Source organism: Salmo salar, chromosome 09 (assembly GCF_965601325.2).
Source record: "Salmo salar chromosome 09, fSalSal1, whole genome shotgun sequence".
Taxonomy (NCBI): domain Eukaryota; kingdom Metazoa; phylum Chordata; class Actinopteri; order Salmoniformes; family Salmonidae; genus Salmo; species Salmo salar.
Window position 1 is genome coordinate 31,694,427 of NC_138299.1, and position 26,610 is coordinate 31,721,036.

The 26,610-nt window shown below is 42.1% G+C and overlaps 1 protein-coding gene across 1 annotated transcript in view; it reads left to right on the forward strand.

The window, feature by feature from the left end:
* Nucleotides 1-7,525: 7,525 nt before the first annotated feature.
* LOC106611182 (leucine-rich repeat and fibronectin type-III domain-containing protein 5) overlaps nt 7,526-26,610 on the forward strand; it is a 39,768-nt gene continuing 20,683 nt past the window's right edge. The window contains exon 1 of the mRNA XM_014211139.3: nt 7,526-8,583. The gene's annotated coding sequence lies outside the window, so the exon portion shown is untranslated. The remainder of the gene's footprint in view (nt 8,584-26,610) is intronic.

The window sequence follows — 26,610 nt, forward strand, 5'->3', positions numbered from 1 at the left end:
AAAAAGAATCACAGTAAGGTACATAATTGTTACCCAGAAATGAATTTATATTGAGATAAAAATATGGCTGCATTGAACCATTAAGGAAATCAGATGAGATGAGTTTGAAGACCACAGGTGTGTGAGTGAAGGCACCATGCATGTGTGTCTGATCAATAGGACAGGTACGTGATTTACAGTGTTAGTGGATTATTATTCCCAATCTCCCTCCCTCGTTGTGATATGTCTTTCCATGAGGAGCACACATACATGTTAGTGTAAATTCTTCTAATATGGCTTTTATTTCATCATGTGAAGGAATTGCCACAGCATACACTGCATAAAATGGCCTGTTTCCAAGTATGTATAGCTGTATCAAAATGTCTTTAATCATAACCAGTGAGCCTGTACTTAGTGGAAGTCGTGATGCAAACAAATTTCAAGAGTCAGCAATTGGTTATCTCACTGACTCTCTAACCATGTGATGTAGTGATGTGGTTAGTTATCTAATTGATATAGTTTACTCTAAAATAGCCATGCACTTTGTCTCTACAGCAGTCTATACAATTAGTCTCTACAATGTAATTCACCATAATCTTGTGTCAATTGTTTTGCGAAAATCTGATGGGTTATTGTTTACACTGTATCTCCAATGTATAGAATGGGAGAGAATAAAACACAATGATATACAGTCAATTAACTACTGTGAAACTACCGATGATCTGCTTCTCGCTAACTACTGTGAAACTACCGATGATCTGCTTCTCGCTAACTACTGTGAAACTACCGATGATCTGCTTCTCGCTAACTACTGTGAAACTACCGATGATCTGCTTCTCACTAACTACTGTGAAACTACCTATGATCTGCTTCTCGCTCAGGACGTGTGACTACAATATATGTAATTTATACTGATACACAGTAGTATCACAATGCTGGTTATGTGATTTCTTTTTTTTTCTCTAAAATATTATAAATTGTTCTTCTTATAGTGCTTTGCCTTTACTGTAAATCCCCTGCTGTCAGAGAATGATTGATAGGGTTTTCGTGTACAGTTCAGTTCCAATGTGTAATCATAATGAGGAGACTTTCAGGTTTCACTGTATCTCTTTCATTGTACGCATAACACAACATATGAAATACCATAATAGATTGCCTAAACCTGTGCTGTAAGGAAAGCCTGTGTGTTGTCAGCTTCATGAGATCATGTTGATGGCATAGAACCAAGGAACACTGAGTGACGATTTTTATTCATCAAACCATCAGGAAAAGGACCTGTAAAATGTGTCTGTAAAATCATAATGAGGAGACTTTCACATTATTCTTAATAGTAGCACTTTAATTGATATGCCAGATGTATGTTCACCTTTTCAACATAGCATAACATCATTAACCTCTACGGGATCGGTGTCCCCCCCCCCCACGGGACGGTTGAGCTAACTTGTGTTAATGTGATTAGCACGACGTTATAAGTAACAAGAACATTTCCCAGGACATAGACAAGTCTTATATGGGCAGAAAGCTTAAATTCATGTTAATCTAACAGCACCGTCCAATTTACAGTAGCTATTACAGTGAAAGAATTCCATTCTATTGTTTGAGGAGAGTGCACAGCAATGTACTTGAAAATGTATCAATAAACCAATTAGTCACATTTGGGCAGACTTGATACCACATTTTGAACAGTCATGCAATGGTTCATTGGAACAGTCTAAAACGTTCCACATACACTGCTGCCATCTATAGGCCAAAATCTAAATTGCGCCTAAACTGCAATAACACATTGTGGCCTTTCTCTTGCATTTCAAAGATGATGGAACAAAAAAAACGAGAAAAAAAAAAGTTTTTTATTTTTTATTATCTTTTACGTTATGTAATGTGTTATATTCTCCTACATTAATTTCACATTTCCCCAAACTTCAAAGTGTTTCCTTTCAAATGGTATCAATAATATGCATATCCTTGCTTCAGGTCCTGAGCTACAGGCAGTTAGATTTGGGTATGTCATTTTAGGCAAAAAAAATAAAAAAGGGTACGATAAAAAATAGATAAGTAAAATATAGAAAATAAAAGTTACAAATAATTAAACAGCAGCAGTAAAATAACAATAGCGAGGCTATATACAGGGAGTACCGGTACAGAGTCAATGTGCGAGGGCACCAGTTAGTCAAGGTGATTGAATTAATATGTAAATGTACTGTAGGTAGAGTTAAAGTGACTATGCATAGATCATAAACAGAGTAGCAGCAGTGTAAACGAGGGGTCTGGGTAGCCCTTTGATTAGCTGTTCAGGAGTCTTATGGCTTGTGGGTAGAAGCTGTAAAGAAGCCTTTTGGACCTAGGCTTGGCGCTCCGGTACCGCTTGCCATGCAGTAGCAGAGAGAAAAGTCCATGACTAGGGTGGCCAGAGTCTTTGACAATTTTTAGGGCCTTCCTCTGACACCGCCTGGTATATAGGTCCTGGATGGCAGGAAGCTTGGCCCCAGTGATGTACTGGGCCGTACGCACTACCCTCTGTTGTACCTTGCAGTCAGAGGCCGAGCAGTTGCCATACCAGGCAGAGATGCAACCAGTCAGGATGCTCTCGATGGTGCAGCTGTAGAATCTTTTGAGGATCTGAGGACCCATGCCAAATCTCTTCAGTCTCCTGAGGGGGAATAGGCTTTGTCGTGCCCTCTTCACGACATTTGATATTTGAAGAATCTCAAATCTCAAATATATTTAGATTTGTTTAACACTTTTTGGTTACTACATGATTCCATATGTGTTATATCATAGTGTTGATGTCTTCACTATTATTCTATAATGTAGAAAATAGTAAAAATAAAGAAAAACCCTTGAATGAGTAGGTGTTCTAAAACTTTTGACTGGTAGTGTAGGTGATATACAGGGCATTCGGAAAGTATTCAGACCCCTTCCCTTTTTCCACATTTTGTTACATTACAGCCTTATTCTAAAATGGATTTAATAAAAAATGTTCCTCATCAATCTACACACAATATACCTTAATGACAAAGCAAAAACAAGGTTTATTAAAAATAAAAACAGAAATGCCTTATTTACATAAGTATTCAGACCCCTTGCTATGAAACTCAAAATTGAGCTCAGGTGCATCCTGTTTCCATTGATCATCCTTGAGATATTTCTACAACTTGATTGGTCAATTTAATTGATTGGACATGATTTGGAAATGTCCCTCAAAGCAAAAACCAAGCCATGAGGTGTAAGGAATTGTCCGTAGAGCTCTGAGACAGGATTGTGTTGAGGCACAGATCTGGGGAAGGATACTAAAAAATGTCTGCAGCATTGAAGGTCCCCAAGAACACAGTGGCCTCTATCTTTCTTAAATGGAAGACGTTTGGAACCACCAAGACTCTTCCTAGAGCTGGCCACCTGGACAAATGGGGGAGAAGGGCCTAGGTCAGGGAGGTGACCAAGAACCAGATGGTCACTCTGACAGATCTCCAGAGTTCCTCTGTGGAGATGGGAGAACCTTCCAGAAGGACAACCATCTCTGCAGCTCTCCTCCAATCAGGCCTTTATGGTAGAGTGGCCAGATAGAAGCCACTCCTTAGTAAAAGGCACATGACAGCCTGTTTGGAGTTTGCCAGAAGGCACCTAAAGAACGCTCAGACCATGAGAAATAAGATTCTCTGGTCTGATGAAACCAAGATTGAAATCTTTGGTCCGAATGCCAAGCGTCACGTCTTGAGGATACCTGGCACCATCCCTATGGTGAAGCATGGTGGTGGCAGCATCATGCTGTGGGGATGTTTTTCAGCAGCAGGGACTGGGAGACTAATCAGGATCGAGGGAAAGATGAATGGAGCAAAGTACAGAGAGATCCTTGATGAAAACCTGCACCAGAGTGCTCAGGACCTTCAACAAAGTATTGAATAAAGTGTCTGAATACTTATGTAAATGTGATATTTAAGTTTTTTATTTGGTATAAATTTGCAAGCATTTCTAAAAAACAGTTTTTGTTTTGTCATTATTGGGGTATTGTGTGTAAATTGATGAGGGGGAAAAAACAATCCATTTTAGAATAAGGCTGTAAAGTAACAAAATGTGGAAAAGTCAAGGGGTCTGAATACTTTCCGAATGGCCATAATAACTGTACTTCAGATGTCGTTATTGGGTGCTATCGTTCCATCTGTGTGGAGGGGTCTTGAGAGTATGTTGTATGGAAACTACACAACTCTGAGAGGTGGTGGTCTGTAATATATGATTATGTCCTTGTGGGTAAAAGCCCCCTTTCCTCTAATGATTGTCTAGTAATATAATTTCAGTGAGTCTGTATTTTCTGGAAATTATTGAGTATTTGTGACAGAGGTAACGTGCGTTCTGGTGTTTTGCAGAGGAGGCTGGTGGGAAGGGCTATAGGAGGATGGGCTCGTTGTAATGGCTGGAATGGAATAAATGGAAAGGTATCAAACACATCAAACATATGGAAACCACGTTTGACTCCGTTGCTTTAATTCCATTCCAGCCATTACAATGAGCCTGTCTTTCTATAGCTCATTCCACCAGCCTCCACTGGTGTACTGTTTTTAGACCAAAAATACTAAAGTTTCACAGTAGTTTGATCACAGGTATAGTATGTCGGTCAAATACATTTGTTTTCTTCCAGGAAGTGTTCTTTGTGAGCCATTGTTCCATATTACAACAGCTCCCCCATCTCACCACATCTGTCAGCGGCAGGCACCACAGACCGACACTGAGACAGTCCGCAGGGTAACTCATTAGAATAACCATCAATAGGTAATCTTTTGACGGTTTAATGACTTGAGAATCCCCAGTAGAGACCATGTAATCAATACAAATAGAGGCCCTGGAAGCTCATTGACATAAGAATGTACCAGTATCTGATGTAAAATGTGTTGTATAATAAGCACCAATGAGGGAATAGGGGTATCCACTAGTGCAGGGTTTCCCAAACTCGGTCCTGGGGACCCCAAGGGGTGCACGTTTGGGTTTTTGCCTGAACACTACACAGCTGATTCAAATTTACATTTACATTACATTTACATTTTAGTCATTTAGCAGACGCTCTAATCCAGAGCGATTTACAGTAGCGAATGCATGCATACATTTCATAATTACTATTATTTTTTCTTCGTATAATCAACTAATCATCAAGCTTTGACCATATGAATCAGCTGTGTAGTGTTCAGGCAAAACCCCAAACGTGCACCCCTTGGGGTCCCCAGGACCGAGTTTGGGAAACCCTGCACTAGTGTTTGACAAAGTTAGGAGATTGCATAATCTTAATACGTCATCGAACTTTAGTTTACACTGGCGTGTTCATGAGGCATGGCCACTGGGAACTATAGCCCTACATCATTCCAGCGTAATTGTAATACAAATGCGACAAGAATTTGCTTCGAAAATGCAGAAACCTTTAAGATGTTAAAATAATATACTGCTCAAAAAAATTAAGGGAACACTTAAACAACACATCCTAGATCTGAATGAAAGAAATAATCTTATTAAATACTTTTTTCTTTACATAGTTGAATGTGCTGACAACAAAATCACACAAAAATAATCAATGGAAATCCAATTTATCAACCCATGGAGGTCTGGATTTGGAGTCACACTCAAAATTAAAGTGGAAAACCACACTACAGGCTGATCCAACTTTGATGTAATGTCCTTAAAACAAGTCAAAATGAGGCTCAGTAGTGTGTGTGGCCTCCACGTGCCTGTATGACCTCCCTACAACGCCTTGGCATGCTCCTGATGAGGTGGCGGATGGTCTCCTGAGGGATCTCCTCCCAGACCTGGACTAAAGCATCCGCCAACTCCTGGACAGTCTGTGGTGCAACGTGGCGTTGGTGGATGGAGCGAGACATGATGTCCCAGATGTGCTCAATTGGATTCAGGTCTGGGGAACGGGCGGGCCAGTCCATAGCATCAATGCCTTCCTCTTGCAGGAACTGCTGACACACTCCAGCCACATGAGGTCTAGCATCGTCTTTCATTAGGAGGAACCCAGGGCCAACCGCACCAGCATATGGTCTCACAAGGGGTCTGAGGATCTCATCTCGGTACCTAATGGCAGTCAGGCTACCTCTGGCGAGCACATGGAGGGCTGTGCGGCCCCCCAAAGAAATGCCACCCCACACCATGACTGACCCACCGCCAAACCGGTCATGCTGGAGGATGTTGCAGGCAGCAGAACGTTCTCCACGGCGTCTCCAGACTCTGTCACGTCTGTCACATGTGCTCAGTGTGAACCTGCTTTCATCTGTGAAGAGCACAGGGCGCCAGTGGCGAATTTGCCAATCTTGGTGTTCTCTGGCAAATGCCAAACGTCCTGCACGGTGTTGGGCTGTAAGCACAACCCCCACCTGTGGACGTCGGGCCCTCATACCACCCTCATGGAGTCTGTTTCTGACCGTTTGAGCAAACACATGCACATTTGTGGCCTGCTGGAGGTCATTTTGCAGGGCTCTGGTAGTGCTTCTCCTGCTCCTCCTTGCACAAAGGCGGAGGTAGCGGTCCTGCTGCTGGGTTGTTTCCCTCCTACGGCCTCCTCCACATCTCCTGATGTACTGGCCTGTCTCCTGGTAGCGCCTCCATTCTCTGGACACTACGCTGACAGACACAGCAAACCTTCTTGCCACAGCTCGCATTGATGTGCCATCCTGGATGAGCTGCACTACCTGAGCCACTTGTGTGGGTTGTAGACTCCGTCTCATGCTACCACTAGAGTGAAAGCACCGCCAGCATTCAAAAGTGACCAAAACATCAGCCAGGAAGCATAGGAACTGAGAAGTGGTCTGTGGTCCCCACCTGCAGAACCACTCCTTTATTGGGGGTGTCTTGCTAATTGCCTATAATTTCCACCTGTTGTCTATTCCATTTGCACAACAGCATGTGAAATTTATTGTCAATCAATGTTGCTTCCTAAGTGGACAGTTTGATTTCACAGAAGTGTGATTGACTTGGAGTTACATTGTGTTGTTTAAGTGTTCCCTTTATTTTTTTGAGCAGTGTATATTAAAGTTCTGTACTCGAGTCCCTTGATGCCATTGAAGAAGTTGGCGCTGTCCCTGGGGCTGAAACACAAGACACCGTTTGGAAGTAATCTGAAACCTGGTATCCCACTCAAAAATGATGTCAGACTCCCATGTTATCAGCATTGCTGTGCCTATGAATAGGATATGGCGGGGTATACGTAAACATCAGGTGCGTTGTTAGATGAGCCAATATCCTACTCTTGCAATATTCCTTGCAGTTACCCAAAATACGTCAGTTGCCGTTGCTAAATTTAGCAAATGTTTTATAAACTATGTAAAGGCATAACCTCTGCGAAGACTATAAACTATATTATTGTCAGTATCCCTCTTAATTGTTAGTGCACAAATACAACAGATGTATTAATCATTGTCAATTGTAAAAGTTATGCAACTTTTACAATTGTCGGGTGCGTGCAGTCGTTTCCTCCAAGATTATGCACGGGGTCCTATTGTTTGACATCAGAGCGGTTCTATTGCCCATGTGGCGTCGTTCTTTAGGCCTACCTCTTTTGTTCAATGCAATACTATCCCGTCTTCCCTGCAAAAGCTCTACCACCAGCACTTCTTTAGTAGGTCCTACAGAGTGAAATGCTGAATCAAGGAGTGCGAACGAACGTGAGTCTGAGCCAATCCGTGATGACTTCCTCCATTTTTTTCCAATCGAAAGGAGAGGGAAAATAGCAAACATCACATGTCCCAGTAACTGCTGCTAAAGCTCTTAGTTTGTTAAATCTTCTCGACTAGTAGAACTAAGTATTTGGGGGGAGGGAAGCACAACGACGGCAATAGGGGGAGAACCGTTCATTTTTGCAGTGTAATATGCGTCCCTTCTTTTTGGTCGAGGTGTCAAATCGAAACTCCATTGAGAAGCATATATTTGGATAATACAGCGCTGTTGCGGGGCTGAATAGCTGAGAATAAACTGAAGAAGGACTGAAGGAGCAAGCCTTTTGATAACTTGGATGGAGGGCAAGCAGCACTCAGTCACTGTGGATTAACTCGGCGTAGAGGCACAGCGGGGGGAAGTGCGTTTAAGGTGCAGAGGTGCAAAGGTCTCCCTGCTGAGAGTTGTTCCGAGTTCCCCATAGCAGCCACTTTATCGCACTCGGCTGCAGAGACGTGCAATCGGCTAAATAGAGCAAGCCGGTGTTACTGCGGAGGAAAGCCTCTACTGTTGTGAGGTGTGTCGACGAGCGGCAGGAGAATGGCAAGGGCTTTAGCGAGTCTGAGGGAAAAGCAAACGCCCGTTTTTCAGCAAAGGATTCTGTCGAACCGCGTTGGAATTTGACTGTCTCTCTGTGTTGGTTTATTTGGATCTTTATTTTAAACTCGGAAGAAAAGCAGCACAAGTGGATTGGATTCTGTGGGGTACAAATCGATGGCATATTACTCGGGCACTCTGAATAGATGGGCTGTGCGGAATTGTTCGCTATGAAATCCAGCGCACCTTGTATCGATATAATTTAGCCAAAATCCAATGGAGCAAAACAAAAAGGAACATGGGAAAATATGAAATGTGAGAAAATTCGATTCCCCTGACCCTCGGTGCTCAGATCAGGACTGGCGTTCCTTCTTCAAGGTAAACTTTTACAGTTTAGATGTTAAGAATGTTTGTACATTTTCATCAGTCCTTTTTGTGTTCTTTGGTTCGTCGTTTGTCGACATATAGAACAAAACAGTGTTAAGATGTGGGCTACGATTGTCAAGGCAGAACCCATTAGGTTCCAAAGCAAGATAACCTGCAGGACGTTGTTGAAAACTAGGTGTGAGCAGTATAACCAGGTATTCAGGTACATCGCAAGGTCAAAAATAAGCCTTAATGAATGGGTCGTTTTAAGGAATTCAGTCTGTCTGACTGCAATATTATCAATTTGAGGGTATGGGTGCGGATCAAAATTACGCAGTGGGATCATTTGTTTGGCCAGGTCGCTGGTTGAAATGTTATACATAGGATCAGTTGTGGTGCCGTGTAGGCTATCAATCGCTAGGCCTGTTCTATCTTTATCTTGATTTGGGTGAATGTGGTACATTGGTATTTTAATAGGATCCCCATTATTTATTAGGATCACCACTCTTCCTGGGGTCCAAAATGTGGTGGTAATGATGGTGTGTGGGTGTGTTCACGCAGGCACCCTCTTTTACTGCCTCACCCTGTCACGAGGAGCTAGATTGAAATCACCTCCATTTATATGCAAGCTGAGTTCCCATGCCAATTCAGCTTGATTGATAACTCCGCTAAATGTCCCCCATGAAATGTGTGTACATAATGTAGGCTACCCATGCATGTTACAATAGTCTTCAACCTTGGCATAGGTTCAAATGATGATAGAGGATTCAGGCGTCGTCATCTTCTTGCCCGATCCTAGGCGATATATCATGCTCACTACCATGGCACCACTGTCTGGCTGCTTGATGCAGCCCACATAACCACCCACATATGCTTGATGCACTGGAATTACATGTATAGCGACCATACGTAAATGAGCAACATTATTCTATAATAATCCTTTGGTGAGACATATGGAGTATATATTGTATGTATAGGTACAGACAATGCATGGATGTTATTTAGAATGGCAACAATGTGTCTTAGGAAATTCACTCCTTACGCAGTGTTTTTGCGCGCGTATTTGTGTTTGAGTTAGCTTTCTGTACTTGTGGTACCATTTGTGCATCAAAACTATGACATCTAGTGAGTAAAATAGACTACGTCAATGCCCATTTGAATTCCATATCACAAGGCGTTTATTTTATTTCATCAACGCTGGTTGTCGGGTAGCCTATCTTTACGCACGTGCGCTTCTATAAATCAAATCTGATAAACACGACATATTTCAATACTTCAGACCCCACGACATGTCATCCTTAATGGGACAGGGTAGCTGTCACGGTATTGGTTTCAACAATGTGTTTGTTGTGCTTTATAGTCAAACGTATACTATTTTATGGCGTCATTATGAGGAGACGATGACACGTCTCTGTGTTCTGATGAGGCTTACCTGCGCATGTTTATCCATTGACATGTATCTCACACCTGTCACATGAAAGCATATGAGCAAAGCACTATTATTACCATATATGCAGTTGATATACACATTTACTTCTAGACGGCAGGGGAATAGAAAACAAATATGTAGGTAGTTGAGCAGCCCCTCTCAATTCCTAAACCACTCTTAGAAATGGTTGAAATAGTCATTTGAATGCACATTGTGATATGCTATATAATTCATTTCACTTAATAAACAGTAGTTATGCAATGTACAGTTGTATGTACTGTATGTAAGGGTATTCTGTACTCCATATCCTCTGACCAAGTATATAGGTAAACTGAGCTGCAGCTTCCCTGCCAGTGGCTGGTGGTGCTATAATTCAATTTATGCTACTGTACCTCCAAGTCCATACTGCTGCCTGCTGCAGCTCTGAGGGGCTGGGCAGCACTGAAGAGGGACTGCAGCTTTATCCTACAACCTATAGGCCTAAGGGTGGAGTGGAGAGTGGAATGTATTTTTGATAAACAAATAAGCCTGTATTCAAAATCAAATATTGTATAGTGCATTATGTATTCATTTTAGGCCCGTGGACTTCTTCAATTGTTGTGATATAATTTGAAAGATTTGTCTTTTTTTTTTTTATCTGTGAGGGATTTGGGCCGTTGGAGATGTAGTGGCAGCGGTCCCTGTAGCTCTGAGACGTGTTTTAATTACACTAGCAGTGCTTAAGACCCTGTGATGTCGCGAGCCCGAGCCAAGGAAGTAAAGAGCATGGTGTGATGATCCTGCTGTTACTGTGGTAGGGTAACTGAGGGAATCAAACGCTGCAAAACATCCTCCCCCAGGCAGGATTAGCACCGCACTCTACCTGGGTGATCAACAAGTACATACTGTATCCTCTAGTCTACTACAGCATATTGCCTTTGATATGCCCTCTGGGTGCATGTGTGAGGAGTTACCATGACATACAGTATTTGAACACATTTACGGCCAATATTACTTGTTCTTACAGAGAGCATACGATCAGCACATACTTACGGTACTACACCATCTTTATGCCTTTGATATGCGTGTTCTTTTTCCCTCTGTGTGTCTGTGAAGACATACCATGACAGGTTTGAACACATTTATTGATACCTGAGACATGTATGTCTCAGACAGATACGTGTTAGCAGATGTGTGACTTGACAGCTCTGGTGGGATGAAACCTGGATAGAGTTGAACTGTCACAAGCGTCGAAAGGGACAGACCAAGGCGCAGCGTGTATAGTGCGCATCTTCTTTTATTTTTTGAGAGAACACTTAAACAAACGACAAACAACAGTTCCGTAAGGTACAACGACTATACGGAAAACAACCACCCACAAAACCCAAAGGAAAACAGGCTGCCTAAGTATGGCTTCCAATCAGAGACGACGAAAGACACCTGCCTCTGATTGGAAACCATACTCGGCCAAACCTGGAAAACGAAACATAGAAAATGAAAACTAGAACACATTCCCCTAGAAACAAACAAACTCCAAAACACACAAAACAACCCCCATGCCACGCACTGACCATTCTACTATGGCAAATGACCTTTTCACTGGTCAGGACGTGACATGAACATTAAACTAGACATAGCACCCAGTTAAAAATCATGTGACCCATGTATGCTGACTTAGTGTAACCCAAGATGCCTGTTTCCTTTCTAGATATTTTATATTTTACAATGATGTGGTATATGCCCTTTGCTGTGTTTACCAAATGTTGTATATCCATGTGTTTTTTTGCATCATATGCTTTCAATGAAACTGGTGATGTGGGGACTGTTATAGTTTGGTCAAGAGTTCAGCACAATGGACAGTTACAAGTGAGATTGCGTCAGAAGTTTGGGAGGCTAGAAGTGTTATTGTGTCAGAACCATGGACAGCTCCTCGCTCTTGATCTGGGTTCTGCGTGGTAGAGTGCACACAACAGGGTATGGCCGGCTGGTAAAACAGCTTTGATATGAGGCTTATTAGAGAGATGTATTTATAATCTAACTGACCTTTGTGATGTTCTCATTGGATTTTGTGGTAATCATTATTCTTAGCATTTAATTACCTACTGTGTTTGTGGTGTTTAAGGATGTCTTAGTTTTTATGATTTGTTAATTGCTGAACAAGAAGTTGATTGTTGAGTCAATTTTAAAAGTCACCAGGCAGCATTGCATTTAAGCACAAGGTTAATAGAGATTGGGCCAAAGTGGATTCCTGGATATGTACATTTAATTAAGAATAATTGAATGAAATACCAATCGGGGGATCAGGTCTGCTAGGCTCTGTATAAGCTGCAGATCCAGATGTGATGTAAATAACATCTTATAGTTTAGATTAACCCTGGTGGTCTGTTTAACACATGACAGACTGGCTACACACCTAGTATGGCAATAGATCCCTTTACTGATCCTAAATCCATGATCCAGGATTACCTTGAAAGATTACACAATACTTTTACCTTGCTGATAGGTAAATGAACCTTTGTTGTTTTGGATTTCAAATAAAAAATAAATATTGGTTTGTGATATTTAATGGAAGCAAGTTTTTAGGAGAGTTTTTACTTATAGTATAGACAAAAGACTGGTATCAAATGTACCTTATTTAAGAGAGCATAGAATCAGACCGGCATAGATCGTTGCCAAGGAAGCTGTGGAGTCCTAACGCTTCTGGAGGATCCCAAACCAAATCAGGAGTTACAGTTCATTAGTGTAGGAGACAACCTCAGTTGGGAACGACTGAAATACCTGGTGGTTTTGATTGTTTTCATTTCCTTCATTTGGTGTTGTTTATGCAGGGTGAGCTTTGTGTCATTGTAATGTGGTGACTAGAATGGGCTGCCTGTCTGTGAGTGGGATGGACTTTGAGGGGTGTCTGTGATAATGAGCTGTCAAGGTGACAGCGGTGGGTTGTTTTGATCTTGCAGCCACCCGCTGGTTTAAACAGGAGAAAAGTGGCAGTCAGGAATGGTAATAGTTTCTGTGGTGAAGGACAGTGAGTCTGTGATGCGGTTACGCATTTGACTGATGAGGCACTGATCCCTAGTTACTAAAATATTGATAGATTGATATGCACTGGGGTAAATCCCAAATGAAATGACAGCGGAACTTCATGTTCTGTTATTTTTACAGCGGAGGTACCAGGGATGAGCGCATACGTATTTGGATATAAATTATTTCTCAGTTTACCTTCAGACAACATGTAAAACCACAGTAAGTGAGTCTATGGGAAGAAGACCCATGAAATAATTATGTATTGAGACCCAAAAGGCAATTCATCTCAGAAGACCTGCCAACCACTAGAGCAGGGGGATGTTTGGAGGTTCGATAGCATGGGCTATGAATAGGAAAGGTTAAGTTAGCGAGTTCTACTGCTGATTTTTATTCTTCCACTCTAATCAAGGACTGATCGAGACCTGGGACACCAGGAGGTTGCAGTTAATTATCAGGTAGAACAGAAAACTAGCAGTACTCCGGACCTCCAGCTCGGATTTGAATACCCCTGTTCTATAGCATGGGATAAGCATAGCAATTAAAATTTAAACCCACTAAGAAACATATGTATTCTGTTGATGGTGCCGGAGAGTTCATCTGTCGTTATCAACACTGAGGAAAACAATTGTTTAGTAATATCTCAGGACTTTGTAAATACAGTATTTACCAAGAAGGGTCCAGAACCAGGCTTGTTATTCACACAGTTGATGCAATTTTCTGTTTTCATTCTATTTTTCTATTTCTAGCTTCCAATATCACATTTTTGGGGGTTATAGGTTTAATTTGATAACACAGAATCAGCAGAGCTGTCCTGGTGGTACATTATTGGTCAATTTGCATTTGGGAAAATATTACCAGAAGTAGATGCATGGATGTGAGAGTGTATTTAGTGAAGCTAGAGTAGAAGGGATAAAACAATAATTTGCTATCAAATAGGTAGATGTATACATTCATAAAAACACCTTCATGACACATACAGTACCAGTCAAAAGGTTGGACACACCTACTCATTCAAGGGTGTTTGTAGTATGTAAGGTTCTGGGCTGACTTCCTGTAGTGTGATGAGATTTGTGTGAAATAGGTGGGTATTTCCTCTCCTCTGCCTGGCCTTAATCTGCCCAGCAACACACGGACCCTGCCGTACCCTGCTGTACATATGGCACATTTGACAAGATTATACACACCACTGATGGGAAAGCCCTTTACGAGGCTTTGGCTGTGACAGACAGAGGCAGAACTACAGACACAAGCTGCAGAGCTATTCTGTATAGTAACAATAAGCCATTTATTGGATTCATATAGTGCTTTTCTACCAACTGAGGTACTCAAAGCGCTTTACATAGTAATGGGGAAACTCACCTCATTCACCACCAATGTGTAGCACCCACCTGGGTGAAGCATGGCGACCATTTATGTGCCAGAACGCTCACCACGCATCAGCTATCAGGTGGAGAGGTGAGGAGTGATATATGCCAATTAGGAATGATGCTTTGGCTGTGATAGAGGTAGAGCTACAGGAAACTACAGAGCCATTTTGGCTCACTACAGCACTGCCACACAGTGTTCCCAGCAGCCCCACCTCCTCTTCTTAATCATATTACTCTAAAGGGCAGATTATTTAAAAATATTACCTTCTTGTGATTTCAGTTTGAATGCAATTAGCCAAACCACACATTGATTTTAATAGCTGTTTTATGTATTGCATTTTCCAAGCAACCAACAAAGAGATCAGTGGTTTAAACCATATGGATGATTGATGGTGCTTTGATTTGGTTGGACCACCTGGGGTCTGTTCCCACAACAGTCTTATTGTGATTACACAGCTGATGTATAGCTATATACAGCTGTGTGTGTGTGTGTGTGTGTGTGTGTGTGTGTGTGTGTGTGTGTGATAGCCAGACTACTAAATAGTAAATTAATGATACCCGAACTATCTTGCACTGACTCTATCTTGCACTGACCCTACGCTCTCTCACTATACTTTATATACACACCATATACACACACACTACACTGTCACTCCCACACAAATCCCTAACACATTCAAACACTACATGCGCACACGCACATACACACATAACACACACGCATACTGACACAACACAAACAAACATACTTACACACACACACTTTTACACTTATCATTTGCTGCTGCTACTCTGTTCTTTATTTTACTCTTATTATTATCTATCCTGATGTCTAGTCACTTTACCCTGCCTACATGTACATATCTACCTCAAATACTTTATTATTATCTATCCTGATGCCTAGTCACTTTACCCTGCCTTCATGTACATATCTACCTCAAATACCTTATTATTATCTATCCTGATACCTAGTCAATTTACCCTGCCTTCATGTACATATCTACCTCTAATACCTTATTATTATTATTATTATTTCACTGTAAAGTCTACACCAATTGTATTCGGCGCATGTGATGAATACAATGTTATTTGATTTGTGATTAGGGATTATCATTTGGCACCTTACTCAGGATACTGCTAGTGATTGACCACTGTACCAGACCTTCAAATGGGTTTCTTTCTAACACTTCAGCAGGGCTTGATTGAGCTTGCCTGGTGGATATGAATACATGCATGAATAGTGATGTTCCTCTGGCACCATACTCAGGATACTGCTAATGATGCACATTGAGGTAGCCAGTCTGGTACAGTGTACAGTGTGTATGTCATGCATCACGTTTAGTGAGATGGAGCATGGAACCCTAATCCCCAACTCTTATGAGGTGGCAGCCATCTGTCCTGGCTGGCTTGTGTTCTATTATTAAAAACCCTATCCTGTAGTCAAATGACCTAGTGGCCTCATGGGTGGAATGTTATTCATATTTTTCATAATTCCATAGTTTATATATATATATATATATATATATTACTGCCGAAAATCTGGTGTTTCTATGTCAAACAGTTTTGTTATATTTCAGACTTCTGTGATGTACATAAAGTGTAATACTGGGATGCAAACTGAAAATGTAATACATTTCAACTCTATATCTGACATGGTACAACCATGTGTGTGAGATGTATACTTTTGTTTCAAAGTAGATTCTCTATGTGAAACTCTCTATGTGACCCTGATTTAGCCCACTGCAATTAAAGGTTGATGCCTGCTGTGGATTGACAGAATGGCTAATTCTGTGGCGATGTAGCCTATAGCATACTTGTCCTATTATTGGGAATTGCCATAATTCAGACATGCAGCGTATTTATCAGAGATGAGATCGAATAACAACATCAAGGCAACATAAGAGTTTTGTGCTGTATTCAATCCGTATCGCCGAAGTAAAGGTCATTTCAGATTGAGCCGGCATATGCAACATTTACCATGAATGTAGTCTGCGACTGTGGGGATATTGTCAACCGCGCTATGAAGTGTATTTTCTGTGCTGCGGATTGAATAGGAATCTAAATCTAGATTCCAATGAGATTCCTGACGCGTTGTGATAACGGAGGTTGGGTTTCAGGTTTTATGGTGCGTCTGATCTGAGTGTTCTCTGAGAGCCACCTCTTATATTGCTCCACACACAGTAATGAATTGGAATAGCTTTGTGCACATCTGTATTCAGCATAGAGGCCACAGTGTGATACTATAATGGTGTCTCTTGCTTCATTGAGGATAGGCTCATACCAGTTATACGCCTGCAGACAGTTGTGCTGAATACAAATGTAGGTTCCTGCATTTCTCTCATTTAATTAAAAAAAACGATTGATCAAACACCAACAATTTTTTTTAATCCTCTGAGCATCCTCTGAGCATGCACTCAACCAGGTTCATTTAATCTCCTCTGTGACCCTAAGTTACAGTTTGATATAATACTTTGTAATGTACCATATTCTTTCCCTGGTGCACTTAAAGACAAACACACGGAAAAGAACAAAGAGTCGGCAGAATATTACAGATGAATAATTAAGGGAGCCGAATATCTCGGGAGAGATGGAGATAACGTTAATGCCTTGATGGTGGTGGTGGGGATATTTCAAGTATTTATTGCATTAGAGATGAGGAAAGTGTCTGGAGGAGCCCAGCTAGTTAGGGCATTGAGTTGAATAAACCCATGAGGACAGATAAAAGGATGATAGGACAGTCTCCACTCCCCAGTATTTGCTCTGTCAAATAGGAGTCAGGAGACAGTTACATGCATGACTGAAACTCTATATATTACATAACGTTAGATTGGGCTTTTGTCAAACCTAATGTCAATGTGCTATTGTGAAGCTATAAACTGGGTAAGAATACATGGGATGGAAAGGGAGAGATAGATAGAGAGAGAGAGGGAAAAGAGAGAGATTACAATTGCAATTCTTCTTTGCATCATTCCACTGCTGAATTGAGCTTCCTATACTGATCTTCTACAGAGGTGTGCTAGTGCAGGCTACTTATTTGACTCCCATTAAAAGATAAATGTTTAAACCGTAAAGATTCAATTAAACACTTCGTAATTTGCACAGCGGGAGACGAAACAGGGCCAGACTGTCACTATGAGTTTATTTCTAAGCTTATATTCATAAGCAGTGGGGTTGGGAGAGGTGGACAGATGCTGTTCACCATCACACCTTCCAAAGAGGAAGGCGAGGAGATGAGAGGGAGGAGGGGGAGTAGAGGGAAGAGAGAAGAGGAGGGGGAGTAGAGGGAAGAGAGAAGAGGAGGGGGAGTAGAGGGAAGAGAGGAGATGAGTGGGAGTAGAGGGAAGAGAGGAGATGAGGGGGAGTAGAGGGAAGAGAGAAGAGGAGGGGGAGTAGAGGGAAGAGAGAAGAGGAGGGGGAGTAGAGGGAAGAGAGAAGAGGAGGGGGAGTAGAGGGAAGAGAGAAGAGGAGGGGGAGTAGAGGGAAGAGAGAAGAGGAGGGGGAGTAGAGGGAAGAGAGAAGAGGAGGGGGAGTAGAGGGAAGAGAGGAGATGAGGGGGAGTAGAGGGAAGAGAGAAGAGGAGGGGGAGTAGAGGGAAGAGAGAAGAGGAGGGGGAGTAGAGGGAAGAGAGAAGAGGAGGGGGAGTAGAGGAAGGAGGAGATGAGGGGGAGTAGAGGGAAGAGGATGGAGGAGATGAGGGGGAGTAGAGAGAAGAGATGAGGGAGGAAATGAGGGATGAGTAGGGAGGAGATGAGGGAGGAAATGAGGGATGAGTAGGGAGGAAATGAGGGATGAGTAGGGAGGAGATGAGGGGGAGTAGAGGAGATGAGGGGGAGTAGAGGAAAGAGAGAAGAGGAGGGAGGAGATGAGGGAGGAGTAGAGAGAAGAGGATGGAGATGAAGAAGCAGAGGTGTAGAAAGGGCTGGGAGGAGATCTGTTCATTAGAGGACAGGAGATAGAGGCGCCTTATGCCACTGAAACAACCATGGACCGAGGTCAGGAGAGACAGAGAAGCAGGTCGGACATTGTTAGTCAGAGCCAAGCTGAACTGCAGTATATGGTAGAGTTGAGTAGTTAGACACATCACAAAATGGTTGCCTTGCTGGGTCCTGGGTTATATTCTCGGTTAGAATGGCTTCATCTGCCATGCTGCAATACCTTTATATATATCTATGTACAATGGGCTAATACGACTAAGCACAATCCATTTTTTACTTCTGTTGGCCATTCTCTGCTCATTTGGTGTGGGATTTCCTTCTTTTCTTAGTAACTAACAATAGTTCTATCTTTCACAACTAGTTATCCAGGCGTACTGTGAGCGAGTGGCACAGGGAGGAGGGAGGATGGAAGGGAGAGATGAGAGACTGCAACCAACCAAGCCGACTCGCCCTATATTTGACTAATAGCTGTCATAGCTAGGTAATTTATCATCATATATGATTACATAGTACTACCTGTCTTGGACTGCAGCAAACTGGGAGATGCTACTTAGCTAATGTTAGCTAGCTAGGCTAATTGAGGCTGCAGTGCATGTGCTTTCTCATCCTACAGTTACAAATAACAATAACTCCATTCAAAATATTATGTAGCAGCCTACCTGTTGGTCATTGTAGCTTATCCTTCTCCTTTAACTTTTAAATACGTCATTTTAATTCATCTCCTAATTTTTGCCACACACGGATATTCGGGTACAGGCGGATACATGAAAAAGTTGACTTCAAGCCCATTCTTAGTTATTGTGAATTAGCATTGCTTTGATATTAGTTTTCACAGTAACAATATTAATCCACTCTCTAATTACCTCCCAGGGAGATTTGAAATGTGGGCAGGGATAAAATATGCCAATTAATGACAAACATACAAACTCACACACAGAGAGCGAGAGAGACATGGAGAGGGGGGCTAGAGAGAGGGGAGGGAAATATATGCCAACGACAAACATACAAACTTGAGAGAGAGATTAAATATACCAACGACAAACATACAAACTTGAGAAAGAGATTTAATATACCAACGACAAACATACAAACACACCCTTCCACAGCTGGCATGATGATTGGGGTCTCAGACAGATAATATAACCTTTCTATAGAGACAGTAGAATTATTAGCGATCTAGCTCAGCAAATAACTATCGAGAGAGAGAGAGAGAGAGAGAGAGAGAGAGAGAGAGAGAGAGAGAGAGAGAGAGAGAGAGAGAGAGAGAGAGAGAGAGAGAGAGAGAGAGAGAGAGAGAGAGAGAGAGAGAGAGAGAGAGAGAGAGAGAGAGAGAGACTCTCCCATAATGACCCTTTAATGAGGCCCTGCATGTATTGGATAAGCCCATAGTGCAGCCATCTCTATTCTCCTCCTTCACTGTTTTCTATTGCTTTCCATCACCAGTCATTTGCAGGTTGTCTGCTTGACCTTCAGAGGAAGGTAATCATTAGCATGCACCAGTTTTATTGATTAAGAGAGGGAAAGAGAGAGCGCTTTGCTGGGATATTGTTTCGTAGCGCAGACGGGAGTATGCATTTGAGTTTCATCGAAGCTGGTGGGGAGATTGGCAGATTGATGAGCTAGGTTGGTTGATTGGTGTGTTGGTGTTGATGGGGGCATGTGTAATGGCTCGAGAGGAGAGTCTTTGTGACATGTTGCATGCTGGGATGGGACGTCAGCATGGCATGGTGTGCTGTAGTTATGCGCCAAGCACGCAGAGATATAGAGCTGTGGCTGCCTGTACACGCCAGAACAACCTTTTAGCACATTTAACACTGCTCAGGCCCAAGACTGTGAAACGCAAGGACAATATTTCTTAGATTTGAGAAGTTTGAGTTTTAAACTCTCCCAACTCTCAGTTAAATACAGAAATATCTCAGTAGCTTTGCTTCTAGCATGGGAATTGACAGAAAGCATATTGTAGTAGGTCTTGTAGACATTGCATGAACACCATCAAGCTAAAAAATCGTAGTGTTTGAAATTCCTAATGGATTTACCTAGCTGCATTTTAATGCACGGTAGACCCATTCTAAACAAAACCTTCGGTTTATTCTCTCCTGAACGTATAATAATAGGACGTGTTCTAGCATACACAGTATAATATGTTTTATGGGAGTTGCACAACTGCGGATTGTATTTTGTCTTGCGTTTTCAAAGCCAGACGCCAAGGCACAGTGCACTGCGGTGGGAGTGGGTAATCTGTCATGACATTTTATGGCTTTTCATACATATTCAGGCTGTGTAACCCAAACAGGATGCACATCGTACATCATAAGTGACCAGAGGACCATTAAAGACAGTCCTTATTAATTATCACGCATCTCTCCTTCACACACAGGGAACCCAACATGGCAGCCAAAAATATGTCTCGGGAAGGTAAAATATTTGTTGAGAACTTAACTCTGAGCTTGAATTAATGTGCCTCTATATTAAAATCAATACAGGTCATGAATTCTGTGTAGTTTGGGTTTATTATTCAGCCTTAGATCACAATGCTTGCCTTGCTCAGCCAGTAGCCTCAGCTGTAGTGCAGTCAAATAGGGTGACATCACACACAGATCCAATTAACCCCAGGAATATTGTTTTGAAACAAACCAGCTAGCTAGCACTGACACTGTATGGCTTTTACACTGTGGTATGATGTTTCCTCATCTTGATAATTAAAAAGAAAACGCATACTATACGGAACCTCGCTATAACATCAAATATTTCTGATTAGAATCTTGTAATACTGTAGCTATGCCTGTTATCTATCACTATCTTATCTTTCTGTGAGAGCATGGTATCTGCCCACCTCTGTCCTTTGAAGGGCTATGTAGCATAGGCTGTTGTATGGGGGGGTTATACACTTTGAATTAAGCCCATGAAGTTTTGAAGATGGCCGGCAGAGATAGCACAGACTGTAGAATCAGCGGTTGCGCTTGCTTGAGGCAGGTAGAAAGTCATGTATTTTGAGAGGCGAGTGGAATGACCTCTCAATGACTCTGTGTGGTGAGTCAATGACAGCTGCCCTATAACAGTCAGGCATTGCATGCTAGGCTAATATGGGACCTGACCTCAACACTACAACAGAAAACGCTGCTGGACTGGGGAAATACTATTGTAGATAGCTAAGTTAGTTAAATATACACAGAGCTGCATGTTGTCCACAAAATTGAATCCAGGGTTTGTTTAATCATATGATCTCCATGACTGATCTAGACCTTGGCACAAACCCCTACAGCTCTGCTCTGCTAAACAGAGCTCCAACTCTGGCTCCCCTCCTTGTTGGGACATCTCTAGCATTCTGTCTGGGTGCTAAGGTAAAATATATGATGGCCTACTTCTCAGCAGAAGAATGGGATGTGTGTCAATAACGTACAGAGTTGAGGTAGCTAGCTAAGAGAAAGCTGAGAGAGCAGCCATACAGTCACTGAATGGACTTCTAGAATCAGAATTCGGAACATAAAGACCACTTCCACCAGCTAGATAGATCAAACAGACCCACTGTGTCCTGTTCAATAGCCTGCATCTCTTTAGAGACTCTTCTGAGGCTCCCACCTGGCTGCCTTCCACCTGGCAGCAAAACTTTGTTATGGAGAGAGTTGAGGAGACTAGAGAGAGGAGAGAGATTGATGTCTGAGATGAGATGTCAGACATGGCCTATCGCTGAATGGCTGAAATAGTTTCCAACCAGGAGAGCAGAGTAGAACAGCAGGTGTAGATAGGCCCACTTAAATGAGGGGTGTATTCTGCTTCCATCTGCACTGCCAGCGGTTACCCCCCCCCCCCCCAGGGGCAGCGGCCACACTCAGGACTGTTTTTTCCCCCATTGATAGACAGTTTGTGGATGCATTTAAGGTGTTTCCAAAACAGACATGTCTGGCCTCAAGGACAGGGCATCGGCTAGACTGTCTGTCTGGATGGATGTATCCGTTGGACTAGCTAGACAGTCACTGATGTCACTATGGCAAACAGTGAACCGATACATTTCCATATTCCGCTTTGCTTTGAATATACACTGATCAAGAGTATCATTTCAGCTAAGCCTAGGGTGTGCCAAAGTAACAGGGGAGGATTTTTTACTGCATTTCTACACACAGGGGAGCTCATTTACTGCATTTCTACACAATTTAAGAAACTCTACATGCAATTTGGAGAACAGAAAAATGTCCAGCCATTACCACCTTGTTGCTGTCGCTTTATTCACCTCAGTCAATAAGGGACTTAACATTCTACGAACACATGTTGTACAAGAATTAGCTGCTACGCACTAGCTCAGCACCGGGATTAAACCTCTAGTTTAGTTTCATGTCAAGTCAAACAGCAGTTACCTAGCCAAAGCCATGTACTACAGCCATCTTTACCTCTGCACTGTTTCGAGGAAAAGTTGCACTGTTCCCTGCAGCTACTGTCGAGGCGCTCGCCAAAAAGCCAGCCAACCATACTAACAGCTTTCCCTCCGGTCCCAGGTGTCCGCATGGTCCTAAAGTCAGCCCCTAATACCGCTAAACTGCTTCTTCCTTTTAATCAGGATTTAATCGGGATGATTTTAGCAGCCTATTTTGAATTGTTTGGTGTTGAGCCCCTGACACTGATTACCACTGTTCACTAAAAACTGCATTCTTAGCATAATATATTCAAACCTGCTTCTATCATTATGAACAAACCATGCCATTCCGTTAGGATTTCTATAAGTAGCTGCTTCTGTTTGGAAATGACAGCCCTAGCAGCAGTTGCTCAGACAGAAAAACATCTGAGTTGACCTGAAAGCACTGAGGTTGAGATTTAACCAAAACAATATCAGCTGGAAAGGAGAGATATGGCCTGTAGACAAATTAGACTGATTATAGGTGTGATAGCATTCAATCAACAGGTCAAGGAACAGCCATAGACTGATTTATAGGTGTGATCGCCTTGTATCAGCAGGTCCAGGGTCAACTATAGACTGATTGTATGCCTAGGTGTGATACAGATGTTGGATCTTAATTTGAGCCAATTTGCTACAGCAGGAAAATAATCCTGTAGCATCAGAACATGTGAATTATTATGTGGATGATAATTAATGGACACTTTTTCTAGGGGTTGATACATTTGATACAAATCAAGATAGTAGATGTGACAAACTTCAGAAGCCTTTTTAAACCTAAAATAAACTACACATTTTAAATATCATGCATTGCAGGAAAGTTGTCCTGCAACAGGGTAATGAAATTAAGATTCTATATCTGTATATGATTGCTTTGATTGCCTCCTGCTGCTAGGCAGTGGACACACAGATGGAGGAGGAGAGAGATTTGGAGTGGTTGCCCATTAGGCCCTGCATTAATCCCTAAATGTGAAATCAATACAGGAAGTGAAATGTGAGTGGAATAAAAAGGCAGGGGGATCAGGTAAAGGCTATACAGTATGCCTGCCATTGGATCAAAGAGAAATCAATGACAAAAAGAACTGTAATGGTTGCAGTTGCACATCATTATTGTATTAAAACATGATGTTGAAAAGCCGTTCGATGCATTTCTGAAAGCCGAAGTCATAGATTAGTAACAACAAATATATGAATATTATGTCTTGACCTAAGTCAAAAAGCAGTAGGTTTTGTCAGTCAGTGCCATGTAATTGCTTGTAGCTGCCTCATACTGTAGATGCATTCTGCATACAATGTGTGCAAAATAAATAGTGGGGGTAAGATATACCGGTAAAACATACCGGTAAAACATGAGCCTATCACAATGAATACAACATGCCCCCATGTTGTGGTTTGAGGAGAACATTTACACTTTGTCAAGGTGGAGATGAGTGGCTGAGACGCTCCTGGACAAGGTGGAGATAAGTGGCCTAGACCGAGGTGCGCGTGGACAACAGTGGATGCATTAATTCAGGCTACAAGTGTAGGCCTATTGACAATCACAGAATGTCATTACAATACACCTAGGTTTCCTAACAGATGTCTCATTCCATTCATCAAATTGCGGGTTGCACAGTGCACTGTTGGGGTTTGGATGCTGAAATTATTATTTTGTGAGTGGACGAATGTGTGTAGGTAGTCTACAGGAGCGCCTTTGTTAAGTGATTCTCTGACAATCAGATGAAAACATCACGACTGGTTGTGTTTATGCTACATTAAAAGGATGCATAGTGCGTGTCCATAAGGCTAGGGGAAGCTAAGCTTTCCCTAAAGTAAATTTAATTAAATTGGCCAAAAAATATATAGCTTAATTAGCTTACTCCTGTCTATACATAGATAAATAATATCATAAAAAATAGGCTACTACACCAGAAAGCATGATTTGGCCACAGAGGATCATTAGCTTCAACAAAAAAAAAAGCTTTGAATTGTTTTAAATCGCATAGCCTAATGTGGAAAGGGCCCAAAATTTAGGCAGCGCACTCTGCAAATACCAAATAGATGATTGTTGAGTTGAGACTGTCAATGAAAAGCAGAGAGGCAGGCATATCACAATATTTCAAATACAATCGCGGAAAAACAGTTTGGAAAGCAAATGGCTATTGCTGTAAAGAGATGACAATGAAAAGACTAATCTGTCTTAACTTAATTGAGCAAACAGTAGTCTATCATATTAGCACTAGCAGAGAACATCGGCCATATCCCCGGTGAGGGTGCATAATCTCTATCTTTTTCACTGGGTCAGTACCACCTTTGTTTGTTTTTGGACAATCATTTCCTCCTCCAGGTTAGACCAATGTGGTATTGTATTTGTGTCTCCCCTTTTTGTAGGCCTATTATATGTATCAGACAACATCGCTTTTATTGATCTGCTTGTCCGTGTCAGCAGAGTAGGCTACCATGTCATTTTTGTAGTATAAAAATGTGTGTGCGCATTTTGGTGTCCCATACTGGTAAGAAATGAAATCTACTTTCACCCCTGCTGTATTCTGTAGTGTTCATCATTCTGTCATCCATATTCATGGCTAACAGACCCGTGGAACTGGCAGTATTTGTATTTTTATTTATTCAGGATCCTCATTAGTTCCTGCCAAGGCAGCAGCTACTTTTCCTGGGGTCCAGCAACAGTAAAGCACGTTATATACTGTACAATAAAAAATATTACATGGCATTACATTTCATAACACTTTACACAATACATTAAGTGTGTTCCCTCAGGCCACTACTCTACCATCACATACAGTATCTACAATACAAAATAAAGGTGTACGTGTGTGTAGGGTGCGTGTCTTATCGTGTGTGTCTGTGCCTGTGTGCGTGTCTCTTCACAGTCCCACTGTTCCATAAGGCGTATTTTTATCTGTTTTTAAAATCTGATTCAAATCACATTTTATTGGTCACATACACATGGTTAGCAGATGTTATTGCGAGTGTACTGAAATGCTTGCATCATTTATCTGATGTGGAATAGAGTTCCATGTAGTCATGGCTCTATGTAGTACTGTGTGCCTCCCATAGTCTGTTCTTGACTTAGGGATTGTGAAGAGACCTTTGGTGGCATGTCTTGTGGGGTATGCATGGGTGTCCGAGCTGTGTGCCTGATATACATACAGCTGTAGGCCTATCCAAATGTATAGTACAGGAATCCTACACTAAGCAATAAGGCCCGAGGGGGTGTGGTATATGGCCAATATCCCACAGCTAAGGGCTGTTCTTATGCATGAAGCAGTGCCTGGATACAGCTCTTACAAATACATGTTTTGTCTTACCCATGGTATACAATCTGATATACCTTGGCTTTCAGCCAATCAGCATTCAGCGCTCGAACCACCCAGTATAAATGATTAGGCCTAGGCCGAGCCTTTGCTGCTTGGTACAGTATCGTCTTGGAATAAGTCTTGGGAAAACAAACAAACAAACAGCACATTCAACAGACATCATGGTCTACCACCTAGCTATAATAACAAATCATATATTCATGCAACAATCAGTCTGCTTTGTCTCCTCTCATAATGAGGCTACAGGAATTAGGTCATTTTTCTCTTTCTGGATCCCATACAAGTTTCATGAGAGCAGCAGAGCCACAGCCACTATGTATGTGCTGCTGCCAGTCTAACTGTAGAAATAACTCTGAACTCTGGACCCGTCCATCTGTAGCACGTTTTATGTTCATATCCCTGGCGTCATGGTAGACAGGCCAGGCTGGGAGGAAGCGGGTGTTTTTGAGAGAGAACAGGACAGGAAGCGTGTGTGTCTGTGGAACAGCCCTCCTCTCTGCACTAGCACCACAAACAGACAGATGGCCTCAGTAGATGGCCCGCTACGTTGAGACATTTGGGGTTAAGCTCCAAAGTTATTCTCTTGACTTTGCCGTGCAGC